At 43.1% G+C, this 16706-nt stretch overlaps 1 long non-coding RNA gene across 1 annotated transcript; it reads right to left on the minus strand.

Annotated features, from left to right (window-relative positions):
- Positions 1 to 684: 684 nt before the first annotated feature.
- Positions 685 to 15173, minus strand: LOC118559365. The gene is made up of 3 exons (XR_004928798.1): positions 15140 to 15173; positions 4080 to 4141; positions 685 to 1112 (listed from the first exon to the last, which is right to left on the minus strand). It is a non-coding gene; the product is annotated as an uncharacterized LOC118559365 (long non-coding RNA).
- Between the last annotated feature and the right edge of the window lie 1533 nt (positions 15174 to 16706).

The raw sequence follows: 16706 nt of genomic DNA on the forward strand, positions 1-16706 counted from the left end.
GATAAAGATAACAGACAAGTGGCTTATCCAATCATATGCAAGAAGTTTTGATAAGGCCCAGCCTTCAATAAAGGCAATTCCTATGGCGGTGTCCCAGATGTATGTGAGTGGAGCTAGGCGGAGCGACATGCGTCTGGCTGTTGTCAGGTTAGGTGTCACACCCTAATGAGCTAATTAACTCAAAACACCTACAAAGGTTTCCTGAGCCTATAAACAGTCTTCAATCTGGGTGAGCAGGCAACACAATCATGTGGAAGACTGCTGACTAGAAAGATGTCCAGAGGACAGTCATCAACACCCCTTTTAAGGAGGATAAGCCATAAAAGGTCATTGCTGACAAAGCTGGTTGTTCACAGAGTTCTGCATCCAAACATATTAACAGAAGATTGAGTGGTAGGAAGAACTGTGGTAGGAAAAGGTAACAAGGAGTGGACCAAGGCTGTAGTCTGTTCCTCAAGAGTTACTCTGCACATATGATGTCATGTTTCTGGTCCAGCTGTCTCTCTGCCCCCCCCCCCCACACACACACACACACACTCTACTCCCTGTGCATCTTGCAGTTAGTGTGCTCTGCTGCACTTTCCAACCATTCTTCTGCAGCAACACGATTAAGCTGATTTCATTCACCTGTTGACATGCCTTTAAATACTGAGACTCCAAAGACACTCACAAAAGGCTTTCAGATAACCTGGCAGGAAGGAAGGGTCCAGCATTCTTTATTGTGCTGCCTTGCCTAGTCTCTGATTACCCTGTCAAACACATCAGTGGCTTTCTGTTCCTTTCACCACATCAACTGAGGGTCTGCCGTACGCCTCAGATCCAGTTATAGAGGGGCAGCTGCCAAGCTCCAGGTCCCGTCTGACGCCAAGCCTGCCAAGATGCAGTGGTTCTCCGGGCCCCTCCACTTCAGACGTCGCCAGCCTCCATAAGCCCTGCACCAGTGCTGCTGGCCTCTAGACTTCCATGCCTGCATGGGATGAGCCCAGGGTTGCCCAGCTGAACTTTGTTCTTTTGGACTTTTGCCCTCCAAAAGTCTTAAACCTTCTTCCAAGGCCCCCTCTGCCAACACTGCTTGGGTTGGTTTTTGGTTTTTTGGCTGTCTGGAATCCGCCCTGCATAATAGAAGTGGAAAAATAAGACATTAGTTTGCATTCACAAACAAGCCCAAAGTAAGTGCAACCTGTGACTCACAAAATTTACAAGGGTAAAAATAACTAAATACACAAGACCAAAGTCACTTATAATAAGCAGACTTGGCAACACTTGTTCTAACAGTAATCTCTTTGAATATTTTTGAAAATTGAGTGAAGAGCTGAGCAGCAAAGTCGTTTTCTGGGCTTGCCGTTTATCTGCCAACAGAACCCTTTTTCCTGGTTATCACGGCATGCAACAACAGTCTCTATTAAGAGACCTACTCGTGCTGCTGGTGTGTTACAGGCAGCGTGAGCCTACCGTTATATCTGTCTGCCTATGCAGTAGTTGCTGCTTTGGGCTGGGGAGGGCGAGGGCACCCTGATTGGTCTGAGATGTGCATTCTGACAACTTTATATTAGAACAAACACTAACTTCTTCCCCAAATTGGGCTAGAGTAATCATCTGTTGGACTGGACCACATAGGCTACCCCTTTGTTTTACATTTGCATCTATGACCCTATCCCAGTGTTACTTTATGGGAAAACGTCAAGTAGATGTTGACGATTGCAGACCAGAAACAGCTAGAGCTCCTGAGGCCATAATGTGGCCTTTAGCAAATTAGTTCAAACCCTCTTCTCTGCTTTTTGCTGTTCCACTATAAGGACAAAGTGTTCCCTTAGAGCTTAATATATCTCACCCTTTAACAGGTGCCATAACGAAGAGATTGACCCAAACCGCTGATTGCAAACAGCCATTAGAGGGGAACCAGTCTTATTTAGTTGTGATAAAATTAGACAAATTTTTTCCAATCTACAGAAATCTTTAGTTGCTTTTCTATTAACACTTATCCATATCAGTCTTTCCAGCACTTCTTCCTTGTGGGTTATTACCACTCCACTGCTATCATCAGCCAGTCCCCAAACGGCGCCCTTCAAAACTCCAGCCTCCTCAAGTGCTTACAGAGGCTTCCTAGCCTTGGCAGGAAATGACACACCATTAGCCGAGACTCCACGCTATAACACTTATTTAGAGACATCTGGAGCTGAAAATATTTCATGACTTCTCCCAGGTCCTGTGTGGTTTAAAAAATAGGGACCTGGAGAGCTTTAAATACACAAATGGATAGAGTGAGGTGGGGAGAGCTGAGGAGAGTGAGAATCCTGTTGAGTCCAATAGTGACAGTACAGCCATGGCTAATGTGATTCCCCTGCTGTGACTCATAGAGTAGATATATAAATATCCACACAACTCCGTCATCAACATGCACCCCCCTCCCTGACTTTCTATAAATCTATGACACACTAGGAGAACAAACTAATTTAAAGCATAGAAAATTCCTCTTCTCCCTGCTGAACTGTGAAGTTGTGTTTATCTTTCGCGGCGGAAGGTATCCATATGTCTCCCAGACAGCTGTGACATTAAAGAAACAAGATCGAGGTTAGGTGAAGCCCCCAAATTTCAGCAAACCTCAGGGGCAGTTTGTTTTTGGGAGGCTCTACCTGCAGCTGTTAACACAGTAAGCCTTCTGCTGACTGGGGAAGATCAAAGAAACGTTAAGATGAAGATGCTTGAATTTGCAGCTGCTAGACAAAGCAGACCTTATACACAAGATAAGTTAGTCTTTTTAGCATTAGGATTGGTAAGATCACCTGTTCCACCTGACTTTAGATTCTGTCTGACTTTAATTGTAAAGAGCAGAACATTTTTGCAAAAGACTCCAGTTAGTCTTTTGGGAATTCCCATTTGTGTTTATTGGATGAATTCTTAGCAAGGCCACATCCTATAAAATCTGATATTCCAGTGCTGGACAACAGCATGATACAGTGGCTTTAGCCTTACCGTGAACATAAAGTAGAGTGCATGACGAGAATTCATGACTGTGCAGATGGAAACATCATTAAAGGTTATTCAGTGTTTACACAGACATTCTCACTTAGGGGCTTCTTATAAAGTTTCCTGTATTTTACTCAGTAGAAGAAGATTGGATCTACATTGAGTTGTTGAATAAGATGTTTAAAGAAGCTTCTCTTTATTACTTTGTATGACCTGACAAAAGTATTCATTCCCCTTGTACAGCCCTAGAGCTTACATGATTTTTGAGGCCACTCTTTTTCATCTTGCTGTGACCTGGGGAGAGTTTAAGAAGGTGCCAGATACAGATAAGGGTGGAGCTCTCCCCTAGGTTTAGGGTTTAGTTTTGTCTAGTTTTGGAGTTAAAATTATTTTCCTAGGGGTTAAAAAAGTGATCATTATAGTTAACCTGAGGTTTCAGAAGAACCTTCCCATGAGAATATGTTGTTTGATATCTCACATAGATAATGCTGGGTGATTGGTTAGAAGAGAAAGGAACAGGTAGGACTAGACCAGACCTTTTCCTGGACATGTGTCCCATGCTGTTCCACTTCTTTTAAGAAGATATTACATTCTAACTTTGAGTCACAGATCTCTGTCTTGGTAACTAAGGGAAGCAATGAGAGAGTATAAATAATGGATTTCCATATCAACATTACAGATTTTTCAGAATGTTCAGTCAATTTTTGGGCCATTTTTATGTTAAAAGTTAAGTAAGTAAAATTGTATGCAGTTTCTGGTAAACACAATAAAATATAAGATATCATTACATTTTCTGGACCACACAGCTAACAACATAGCTTTCTGTCATGGTGTTTCTATTAAATTTTGAGCAAACTTTTAAAATATTGCAAAAAAGAATATACACATCAGACATGTTTCTATCTTGTGGTTTGTAGCAAATTAACCAGGTGACGCACAGCGTAATGTCGTCATATGTTGACGTTGGTTGTAATAAACAGGAAGTAGAGGTTGCTAACTAGCTTGGACCACAGATCAGTAATGGAGCGAGGCTTTAATGAATGTGCTGATGTGGTTTTTTTTTACGGGTGAGAAGAAGAAATGCTCGTGTCTCTTCACCAGTCCATGCATACCTGTTGTTGCGTCCAGTCCTGTTTTCGAGCATTATGGGAACATCTGGGAAGATGGCGGATATCTAGCAGAAGAAGCGAATCAGTCATGTGAGGTAAACGTTTGCTACGTCAGAACTAGTTCAACAAATGTGTTTCCATCTCCTCTCTAGCGCATTTACTCTTTTTCAAACAAGTCAAAACCACCTTAAGCGACCATAAAAATTATTTTTGAAACTTTGGGGGTTGATTTGAATTTTGGTATTACCATCAACCTTTTCTAATGCTATACTTGAAAATGTACATTTGAAAAGGTTGACGGAAACATGTCTTGTGACTACTGAGTATATTGCTAGTTAGCAGTAATAACGATTTAACAAGCAAAGATCGTAAACATTCTTACTTCTGACTGAGGTGAATAGTATGCATGTCAATAAATGCACAGTTAGAGGGGCTGTTAATGAAAGAAATAGGATCTTGTGAGCACGTATTTTACATTCCCAGTAGGGTGAGCTGGTGTTATTTCAGTCTGAAGCACCAGGACATGTTAGAACTGTGAAAGAAGACACCATCTATATGTTATCTGACGCAAACCTTTCTCTAAATAGCATATACCAACAATACACCCACTGGACTAGAACTCTGTTCTCATCAACTCTAATTTGAAATGTCCAACAATATTACCTTACCCATATTGATATGGTGAACAGAGCATTGAGAAATTTGCAGATCGAGTGATGGCAATTGCTTTCTTTTTCTTCAGTATGTTTTTTTTCATTGATTTTTTTTACTGAAGAAAATTAAACAATTACATTTGCATTACTCTTTCTTAAAAAGAGCAGCCTTTTGAAAAAGAGTGACACAAAATTGTTGCGCTGATGTTACAGTTTGACAAGATTAGCAACAATTGCAGCTTTATAACACCATGTAATCCACAATATACAACATGTTGCCTAATTTTTTCAGACATTTTGTAGTTACAGGGAGCATTATGCACAGTTATCAGGAAGTTTTCAATCAGTATGTGTGCAGTTTTTTTTTTCCATTAGTTTACTTTTTGCATGTTGTTTGTTACTCAGCTTGTCTGTAGATTTTGCCCATCAGTCTTTCTCACTTTCCCTCAGGTCTCCACCTCATGAATATTTATACTTATGATTATTCCCGCTTTAATCCAGGAAGTGAGTGGGATGATAAAGAGCCCCTGGAGCACCAGTGCCGCTCCTCACACACTAAAATAGGCAAATAATCACTGCATCTTAAATTGGCCAGCCCAAACACATGCACTCATGTTTAGAAGAGCTTGCTACTCTCCTGACTGGGGGATGAAAAGTGTCCAGGGTTACTGAGGGTAACATGCAACACAAGAACGGCTACAACACAAAGAATCTATGTGCATTTGAAAATAGAGGAGCAGAAGTAAAATGAGATTTAATTGACTCTGAACCAGGCTGAAACTAACGTGACTCTCACAAGGGGAAATAGACAGAATGTCTCTTTCTTCTAATTGCATCAGCACTTCGTTAACATTAATGCAATTAAACAAAAGGGCCCTGGAAGGATTGCTGCTAACAGGAATATTTTTCCACTTCTTATCCTTTTTCTCTTTTCCCCCATGAGGCTTGGGTATGCTAATGTCAATTTGATTCTGCTTGTTATCTTTATAGCCACCCTAATCTGATTCTTGGGAAAGTAAAAAAAATAAGTTTTTAACATGCCTAAGGAGAAGTTCCTGGTGAGAAAAAAATGGTTTATTTTTCTGCAACAGAGATGTAATAGACTAAGGATACTGTGAAATGTCACAGCAGTAAAGGACAGAGCAGCATAAATGTGTGGCTTCAAGTAGCTAAAAAAAATCATAAACTACAGCCTGCACTCTAAAATGGAATGAATAGACAACTGACAACATCTCCTACATTCAAGGGATAGTTGCCATTCTTTGAAGTGGGGTTCTATAGTCATAATAGTTCTAGGAAGCTGAAGCTAACAGCTTCTCAAAGGAAGGCCAAAGCAGGGATTATAAATTAGTTTAAATCTTTTTACCAGGTTTTGTGATTTAAATGTATTTTTTATTTCCTTCCAAATATTCTCTGTTAGTTGTAGTTTTAAATGTATGATACACCTTGTTCTCAAGTCCTGCCGTTCTTTTCTGATTACTCCCTTCATTGTGTATTCTGTCCCGTTCTTTGTTCTCTGCTGATTAATTTTTCACACCTACACACACCTCACACAATTCCCTCCCACTGGTGATTTGCAACACCTGTACATGCTTCCCAATGTAATTATCTCATCAGTGTCAGACTCGAGTGTTTAAATGTGCATCTTCTGTCAGGTAAAGGTTGGTTCTGTTAGGAACTGAACAGGTGGACTCAATATTCAGGCCAACAAGCAGGAAGTATGTTTTATTGATAATACAGTCATGGCCAAAAGTATTGAGAATGACACAAATATTATATTTTCCACATAATCTGCTGCCCTCTGGTTTTCATGTGTGTATGTCAGATGTCATCACATACGTACAGAAATACAATTGCAATCATATTATGAGTAAAGCTTTTAATGACAGTCAGAATAAGTTAATGCAGCAAGTCAATATTTGCAGTGTTGACCCCTCTTCTTCAGGACCTCTGCAATTCTCCCTGGCATGCTCTCAATCAACTTCTGGACCAAATCCTGACTGATAGCAGTCCATACTTGCACAATCAATGCTTGCATTTTGTCAGAATTCCTAGGTTTTCGTTTTTCCACCCGTCTCTTGACGATTGACCACAAGTTTTCAATGGGATTAAGATCAGGGGAGTTTCCAGGCCATGGACCCAAAATCTCTGTTTTGTTCCCTGAGCCACTTAGATATCACCTTTGCTTTATGGCAAGGTGCTCCATCATGCTGGAAAAGGCATTGTTCATCACCAAACTGCTCTGGGACGGTTGGGAGAAGTTGCTCTCGGAGGACATTCTGGTACCATTCTTTATTCATGGCTGTGTTTTTAGGTCAGACTCTGAGAGAGCCGACTCCCTTGGCTGAGAAGCAACCCCACACATGAATGGTTTCAGGATGCTTTACAGTCGGCATGAGACCAGACTGGTGGTAGTGCTCACCTCGTCTTCTCCCAACCAGCTGTTTTCCAGATGTCCCAAACAATGGGAAAGAGGATTGATCAGAAAAAATGACTTTAGCCCAGTCCTCAGCAGTCCACTCCCTGTACCTTCTGCAGAATATCAGTCTGTCCCTGATGTTTTTCCTGCAGAGAAGTGGCTTCTTTGCTGCCCTCCTTGAGACCAGGCCTTGCTCCAAGAGTCTCCGCCTCACAGTGCGTGCAGATGCACTCACACCTGCCTGCTGCCATTCCTGAGCAAGCTCTGCACTGGTGGTAGCCCGATCCCACAGCTGAAACACTTTTAAGAGACGCTCCTGGCGCTTGCTGGTCTTTCTTGGGCGCCCTGGAGCCTATTTGGCAACAATGGAACCTCTCTCCTTGAAGTTCTTGATGATGCCATAGATTGACTGAGGTGCAATCCTTCTAGCTGCCATTCTCTTTCCTGTTAGGCCATTTTTGTGCAGTGCAATGATGACTGCACGTGTTTCTTTAGAGATGACCATGGTTCACAGAAGAGAAACAATGATGTCAAGCACCAGCCTCTTTTTAAAGTGTCCAGTGGTGTCATTCTTACTTAATCATGACAGATTGATCTCCAGCCCTGTCCTCATCACCACCCACACCTGTGTTAATGGAGCAATCACTGAAACCATGTTAGCTGGTCCTTTGAAGGCAGGGCTGCAATGACGCTGAAATGTGTTTTGGGGGATAAAGTTCATTTTCTAGGCAAATATTGACTTTGCGATTAATTGCTGTCATGCTGATTACTCTTTTTTTTTAACATTCTGGAGTATATGCAAATTGCAAATTATAAAAACTGAAGCAGTAGACTTTGTAAATATTAACATTTGAATCATTCTCAAACAATGATCAGGGCAAGACAGAGGCCCGAGGTTGAAAAACAGTCCTTATTCAAAACCAGATCAGCAACCAGAGGAGCAGGAAAGGTCCAGCACAGAATCCAATCACAGAGTCGGGGGAACAGGATAAGTTTCGTTACACAGGCAGGCTGACAGTCTGGACAAGGACTGGCAGGTTCGGTGGTCAGAAAAACAGTCCAGAACGGTACACAGACAGGCAAGGTAACAGAAAGGGATCAGGCAAGCTCAGGAAGTCTGGGGACAAAACTCAGGCCAGGCAACACAGGTAAGCCGTCAGACTCAGGCAGGAAAAACAGATATTCAGGGATCAGGCTGGCTCAGATGTCTAGCGGCAAATCGGGTCAGGATCAACAGGCAGTCAGAATACGCTGGATACAACTCACCGATTGGCTCGTAAATGATCTGGCACTGATGACTGGTCTGAAGGCTGGTTTTATAGAGACTACTGCAGGTGGCTCAGATGAGCGGTAATGAGGAAATGGGCATGAGCTAAGCAGGTGTGTGAAATGAGTGATCAGACCAGGCATCAGTGCCAAGATCATGACAGGTTCAGTTGGCAGTAAGTTTCAGTACAACCCTTATCAGGAAGTCTGATTCAAGTTTATTCTCTCACCCATAACTATATCCCCTAAAGAGAGAGAGATTCCCCCCAGACTACTGTCTTAAGTTCTACCCAAACCTCAACACAGCCAAGGTGGACTACTTTAGTGTACCACTAATGCCTTGTGATTCACATTAACTCACAAATTCCCTTTCCTTTAATGTTAATATGCTTTTTGTGGACATAAAATATTTTTCACAGAAACATTGCTCACATTTTGTTCTGTCTTATCGTACATCAGTGGTCTCAAACTCTGGTCCTCGAAGGCCGGTGTCCTGCAACTATTAGATATGTCTTTACTTCAACCCTCTCAGAAGACTCAAATATCAGCTCATTAACAGAGATGGACTACATGCCAATGATGTAGTTTAGCCGTTTGATTTAGATGTATAGGGCAAGGTACACATCTAAAAGTTGCAGGACACCGGGCTTGAGGATCTGAGTTTTGAGACCACTGTTGTAAATAGACCCAGACAGAGAGAGGTTTAATTGCACAATATAAGGTACATTTTGCCACATTGCCTTTCACTCCACAATCTGGGAGCCTTTCCCTGTGACACACAAAGTTCCATATAGTTTTCCATAGCTAAACATTAAATTTATTAGCAAGGACCACACCACAAAGATATGAGTTTAAAGATTTATTGCAGGAAGGGGTTGAAGTGATGTAGGGATGAATGGATGGATGAGCTGGGGAGAATGCTGGAGACTCAATGTGGGGGTATGGTCTTCAGGAAAATTCATTCAATTTATTTTTCCGATCCCGCATAGGACCCCCAAAGGATAATTAACTGGTTGGAACAGAGGTGAGAGTGAGTGTTGAGTAAATTTCGAGGATTAAGGTGAAGGAGATTAATTAGACAAGAGACAGCAAGCGGATCAGTCCTGCTTCTCCGCAGACTAAAGATCAGTGTTATGAATGAGGACAGAGATATCTGAAAAGCATGGATGAATGGAAATATTGTGCTTGGTTGAGGTTGGAGCAAACTTTGAGCTGTGTGGGAGACTGAAGCAGTGGGGAGGCTGGTTCTTCCTGAAGTCCACAATGATCTCCTTTGTCTTCTCCACGTTCAGGATCAGGCTGTTGTCTCTGCACCAGCCCACCAGCTGCTCCACCTCCTCTCTGTAGTCCTGGTCGTTGTCGTCTCTGATCAGGCCCACCACCGTTGTGCGTCAGCAAACTTCACGATGTGATTGGTGGTGAACCTGGGGACGCAGTCGTGTGTCATCAGGGTGAACAGCAGGGGGCTCAGGACGCAGCCCTGAGGGGAGCCCGTGCTGAGGGTGATGACATCAGAGGTGTTCTGTCCGACCCGGACCGACTGGGGTCTGTTGGTGAGGAAGTCTAGCAGCCAGTTGCGAAGGGGTGTGCTGAAGCCCAGATGTTCTAGTTTTCCTACCAGATGCTGTGGGATGATAACCTGACACTAGCCAGATTGATATCGCTCCGCCTAGCTTCACTCACATCCATCTGGGACATCTTTTATAGAGAGTGATTTCTCCAACCAATTTTATTGTCTAGCCAATCAGGATGATAGGGTTATGATAAATAACCTCTTTATCCTGGAAAGAAAACAATACACAAACGCAAGTTTTTACTCTTCACAAGGAAAGAGGGCAGACAAACCAGGAGCATGAGACCTGTTCTTTCACAAGCTTGAGTTCGACTGCCCTGGACTGCCTCTGTCCCCTTGTCTTTATTGTCACACATCACATGGGGTCAGGAGGAATTAATCACAGTCTTGAGATTACAACATGGGGGTTGGAAAACAAAGAAGGGAGCAAGTTTCATTGCGGGTGATAATCAAATCACCAGCTTTATGCAAAGTTGGATAAAGGAGACATTCCTTATCTGGGAAAACCATTTGCTCTCCCTTATCTAAGGTTAAAAACAACAGAACCTTCCTAAAAGCAAACTCTTAAAACAAACCAAATGCCTGTAGCTTGATAAAAATAAAATGATTACATTTGCATTTTTCTAACACAGGACGCAGGACTGGAGTTTCATAGATGTGACGTAGTGGAGAAGCGACTGTGAGACTGATTCAGACAATGGCGGCTTGCATTGAGGAAGCAAGCGTTAGCATTGATTCTGCTATTTCTTCCGTGTTGTCCAATCTACCTAATATTGTTTCATTAAAAGAACATCAGAGACAATTACAATCGCCCGTATGCCTTTCCACATGCTTCTGGTGTTGCTGGCGTCATGGAAAAGCTCCTGGACTTTCTGACTGTGGTTCCGCTTTGCTAACCTGATGGCACGGTTCAGGTTGGCTCTCGATGTCCTCAGAGCCTCCTTGTCACCAGACTTGAAGGCTGAGTTCTGCTTTTAGCGCTTGATGAACCTCCTCAGTGATCCAGGGTCGTTGATTCGCTCGGGTGATGATGGTCTTACAGCTTTTTCAATAATCTTACTGATAAAGGGGAGGTTTGAGATGGGCCTGTAGTTCTGGAGTAGAAGTTTGTCTAAATTGTTCTTTTTCAGCAGTGGTTTGATATTTGCTGTTTTTAGGGACTGGAGGAAAACACCTGACAGAAGGGACGTGTTTATTATCTGAGTCAAATCAGACGCTATGACAGGCAAAATGTTCTTAAAGAAAACTGTGGTGGCCTAGTGGTTAGAGCAGTGCACTTGCGCTCTGAGAAGGTTGCAAGTACCCGGTTGGATCCTCCCAGCCTGCACTCTGGGTCCCTGAGCAAGACCCCTAACCCCTGATTGCTCCCCAGGCTCCGCACAGTGGCAGCCCACTGCTCCCCAATGGGGATGGGTTAAGATGCATGAGTGAATTTCTCCATTGTGAGATCAATAAAGTTCAATTATTTGGCTGAATTGGGACATTTTATCAGAAGTAGTTCCAGCTGAATACGGCTTTGGTTCTGGTGTTGGTATGGTAGTACAAAGTGATCCTCTAATATTTAAGATTTTCTCAGTAAAGAAGTAAGCAAATTCATTGCAGGCCCTGGTGGAGTGGAGTTCAGAAGTCACGGACACAGGAGGATTTGTTAACCTGTCGACTGTGGAAAATAAGACACGAGCATTAATAATGTTTTTGTTGATGAAATCAGAAAAGAAAGATTCCCTTGCACTTTTCAGTTGTAAGTTATATCTGTAAAGTCTCTCTTTATAGATATCATAGTGAACTTGAAGTCTGTTCTTTCTCCACCTGCGTTCAGCTTTTCGACACTCCCTTTTTTCACTTCTAACTGCTGAAGCATTTCTCCAAGGAGATTTTTTCTTCCCGTAAAGAACTTTCACTTTAACTGGAGCAATGCAGTCAATGATGTCTGAGACTTTAGAATGAAAGTTATCTACTAGCTCATCTACTGAGTTGCAGCCCAAGGTTGAAGTAGCAGAGTAAGCTTGAATAAGATTTTCTGTGGCATTGTCCTTAAAGATGTGTTTTCTTACGGTGTCCCTTTGGCTAAATGAGTCACTGGTAATGATACATTCAAAGGTAACGGAGAAGTGATCGGATAAGGCAACATCAGTTACATTGACCTGTGAAATGTTTAGACCTTTAGTGATGATCAAGTCTAAAATATGTCCCTGTTTGTGTGTTGGCTGTTTAACATGTTGAGTTAAACCAACGTTTCTAAGTGTGTCACACAGTTCTTTTGCACTTCTGTCTTCAGGGTCGTCAACGTGAAAGTTGAAATTTTTATGGGTAAGCGAGCGGGTCGCTTGATGCTTCTAAGCGGTCCATGGGGTTGCAATGTTGTTGGACGAGAGTGGTGTATCTCAGATGGAACTGAAGGTGATGTACTGTGAGATTGAGCTCGAAGGTCGAAAATCCCCCCAGAAAACATTAAACGTTAGAACGTCTGCCGAAGGAGCCCATTAAAGTTCGGCGAATGTCATCAGCTAGACGTTTGCCACACGTAGATATGAAACACTATATATATACGTTTGTGTATATCTGGAATGTTCCAGCAGTTTTCCAAAGAAATTGTGAAAACTTATTTATCCACAAAGAACATAAATTCAAATGAGGCAAGTGAAGCCCTTCTTATTCTTTGAATTCTACAACAATTGGCAACCAGCCAACGAGCATTACTGCCACCTACTGTTCTGTGTCTGGGTTGTATAATTGGCTGCAAAAAAAACTGTGGTGTTGTTCATAAATTAAATGGATTTAATAAATGAAATTGATTTGTGGATTTTTTTTTTGTTTTGTTCATCGTGCAATGTAGAATTATACATGAAAAGAAATTGGAAACTTAGTGTCAGGGTTCTGCGGGCTGCGCCCGATCAGGGTGCAGCCATTTTCCTCCCTCTCATGTCACAGGTGGCCTTGATGAGCAGGGAGGCACACCGTGGCAGGTGTTCGGCGTTCAGCGGCGCTTGGTGGGACTACTTTAGCGGCTGACTGCCAGCACAACGATGCCAGAGTGTTAAAATAGTGTGGTATGCCTCAGTTGGCCACTGTCTGATGACAGCTCTCGTTTCACTCGCTAACACTGTGTTTCCCTGTGCCTCAGGTTGCCTCAAGCCTCCGATCTCGTAAACGCTTCCCAAACGTAAAACCCCAACGTCTACCCTGTCGATCCCCAGCTGGCAGTCGAGCCCCATCAGTCGGTTCCTGTCCACTCTCTGTCCATCAGCCCTCCTGCCTTCAGGTCACCTGAGCTCCTAGCACCCGTAGAATCCGTTTCACCGCATTCCTTCAGTGAATTCTCCCGCATAGTCCAGTAAGGACGCACTGGTGGGTTTATTTCACGGATCCACCGTTCTATTTTATTCTATCCTTCTCCTCTTGTTTTAGAAACCTGATGCTCCCTCGTTTCCTGTGAAGCCCGGAGTCCTGTCGTCGCCTGCCACCTCGGTTTTCGGCGGTCTCCTTTAGTTATTTAACCTGAAGTCCCATCGTTGCTTGTCCCTTCGGTTCTCCGCCAATTTTGGCGGTCTCCTTAGTTATCTGAATAAAGTACCTTAACTCTGACTTATTCTCCTGAGTGCTCTCTGCATGTGGGGTAAACACCTGAAAAGCATGACACTTTGACATAACCATTTACTACGATCTTGGCCGTGCAACATTCGATTTTCCTGCCTGGCAATGTGGCAATAAGAATTGTTGTCTTAATGCCAACAGATTTTACTTTCACAAGCTGAGCCTTACCGCTTTTGGTAAGGTAATAATAATAGGTGTTTTCTGTATAGAAGTGAGTCTGTAAGGACCTGAATCCAAGTACCTGTAGGTGTTTAGGAGAGTGCGCTTGTGTATATAAAGTTTATCCATGAGAAAAATGCTCAATATGGGGTTGTGAAGGACCAAAGATCTGCCCCCCAGAGCACCGAGGCAGACACCAGGGGAACCAAAACCCCAGATGCCCAAAGGGACCTTCACAGTGAAGGTGCTTAAGAGGGGCCAACACAGGAAATCTGCCTCCCCCACCCAAGGGAAGAGGGCAATGGCCCCCCAACAGCAACAATACCAAAGCCCCCGGGAGCTGTGGGGACGAGCCTGTGGACTCGCAACGCTGGAGCGGATCCAGCCATGGGCCCCAGGGACCCCAGGCCCCAGGGGCACACAGTCACACTCACTTGTTCCTACCCTAGTGCCCCACATGCAAACACTCCTACAATCACCACCACCCCCATATCCCCGCCCAAAAAAAAGGACGCAGTACACACTCTCGCAATTACCACACACATCCTATATTCCCAGGTCCAGGCGCTGGCAACCCAAAGGGGTACCCAGCCACTGGACCCGGTAGGTGAAACCTAAAATCAAGATGGGGGGCACCACCACAACCCGACCTTCCCGGTCCATGCTTCAGTCCTGACCCCCCATCCCGGCCCCAGGCCAGACGACCCCGGGGCACACCCACCCAGAGATGGGGCCAACATAAACTAAACGGGCCAACCAACCATAGCACCCCCCCCCCCCAACAAACCCTGAAGTGCTCGACTTTCAGACTGAACGTCTTCTGAGCAAGTGTTTGCTAGCTGAGACAAGTGCAGGCATTTAAGGCTTGGAGCTTTTCTCATTACTGGAAGAGGAGAATTTTTCGTCAGTAGATGGCGAGTTCAAGAGTTCATCTGAGTCAGAGGCCAAGTTGCTTTCCATGGTGAGTCAAAATGAAGAGAGAGTCATGAGTCTGACAGCTGATGAGACGTAACAGGCTAAGAAGGATGGGCGAACAGGGTATAAATAGGCTGCTAGATAAATTAAAGGTGTGGTTGTGGGTGTGGTCCAGCTCATGAACCTAAGTTAACATATTAACCTCATTAAATAATCTGCTTCTGAACCCAAAACAACTTATCACATGGAAGACAAAGACACACATTTAATAGTTAACCATCAGTTCCTTCAAAAACCTCTAAAACCTTAATGTGAACAGATTTTCAAAGTAAGCAGGACACAATGGCCTTAAAACATTTTCAATGCTATGGAGGTCCTGTGTCATATACAAAAGAGTCAACATTTCCAAATGAGCGTAGTTAACATATCAATTTTGAAATGCAGCTTAAGCGAAAATTCAGACTGAAGAAACTCTATTGCCTACCTCCATCAATCAGGGACTCATCCGCCTCCGACGCAAGCCAATCAGCTTTGAACTGCTCCTCCTCAAAGCCAATCAGCATCCTGGGTTCATCTTAAAAAGAACTCCAATTCAGCAATTGTTACCAATCGTTATTAAACCACTGCAACTCTGGTGCAATTTGGCATCCGCTTGGACTGGTCTGTATTGGGTTCAGACTTCTCATTTATGCTGACCAGGCCACTTCTGTCACTCTTGTCATTTCAATGTTTTGCCAATCGATTCTTAAGGTATTGTGAAATTATACATGTTAAAGTTATTTAAGGTTTTTGTTCGTAGGTATTATCTGAATGCCAGCTGGGACCCGACGTTGGGATGGCTGTGGGGATGGTTTGAGTATTGGGCGATCTTTAACAGCAACTTGCTCATGTATTTAGGGATTGTCTATTTCTTCTTTTAGGTTCAAGAATTTATTCAAGATGAATATCTGGAGAGCATCTCTGAAGGTTCTGTTGTCTGGTTGATACTATTTCAATTACGGATATTCTCTGCAGGCGTGAGACTAACCAAAGCTACTAAGCAACGAGATCATCAGTTAGCAGGATGCAGTGCAGAATCTGAATTAAATTATTAAATTCATCCAAACAACATGGAATAAGCTAAATAAGCTAATCGATTCATAACAGCATTTGGTATGCGTTTGGCATTTTACGCTTTTATGAGCTAAGCAAACATTATCGATTATGTCTTAAGAAGTGTTACCCGTGTTTAATGGTCCTTCATTTTCTGGTTGTTTTCTTCTTATAGATATTCTTTTCACTATTCCCAGTTGTTTTCTCAAACTAAACCTGTCAGCCTGCATTGAGTTCTACGTATTGATCTTAACTTAGTTCCATGATGGCTTTTTGCCAGCAGACAAGCTCTCAAATTCTCGAGATATCAGTTTCATATCAGTTATTTCTGAGCGTCGGCTGCTCTCCTCGCTCGGTCACCTCAATCTCGCAGGTGCATCATTTCAAGAGTCACGTTTTTATTTCCAGGCAGCTTGAGCTCGCTAATTTCGTTTCCTTCCCTCCTAGAACAGGATACTCTGGTTAAGAGTTGCTGTTCTGAACTTTCCTTCTGGTCTGGCATGCTTCCTGTCCGGATTTGAATTATACTTTCTATAATGATGTCTTTTGTCTGTAGATGCGTTTAATTTTACGGATGTGCATTCGTAAGTTTTGGAGGATTCTAAAAACAGTTGGTTTGCATATTCGTGAAATTGTCAAAGAAATCGTTAATCTTGTGGCCTTTCATCTAGAGTTATTTCAGCATTCAGGATGTGAGCTGCGCAACAGCAGACGCTCGTGGAGCCCAATCGCTGGGCGATGGTTATCATCAGCATGCCTCACATATCTGCTCTGACTTTTCATTCATCTTAGCCGCCTAATGCTCATCTTCAAGGTAATCTAACTGCGAATACTGGTGGTGGATTCAAATCTCATTCAAGTCTCATTAAGCCCGCGTCCTGTCCTGTTCATTCCCTCTTGGTCACTCATTCATTTATGTGCATCATCCCTAAGCATCCTCTATTATTTATCCTGTCATC

Source organism: Fundulus heteroclitus, unplaced genomic scaffold (assembly GCF_011125445.2).
Source record: "Fundulus heteroclitus isolate FHET01 unplaced genomic scaffold, MU-UCD_Fhet_4.1 scaffold_28, whole genome shotgun sequence".
NCBI lineage: Eukaryota > Metazoa > Chordata > Actinopteri > Cyprinodontiformes > Fundulidae > Fundulus > Fundulus heteroclitus.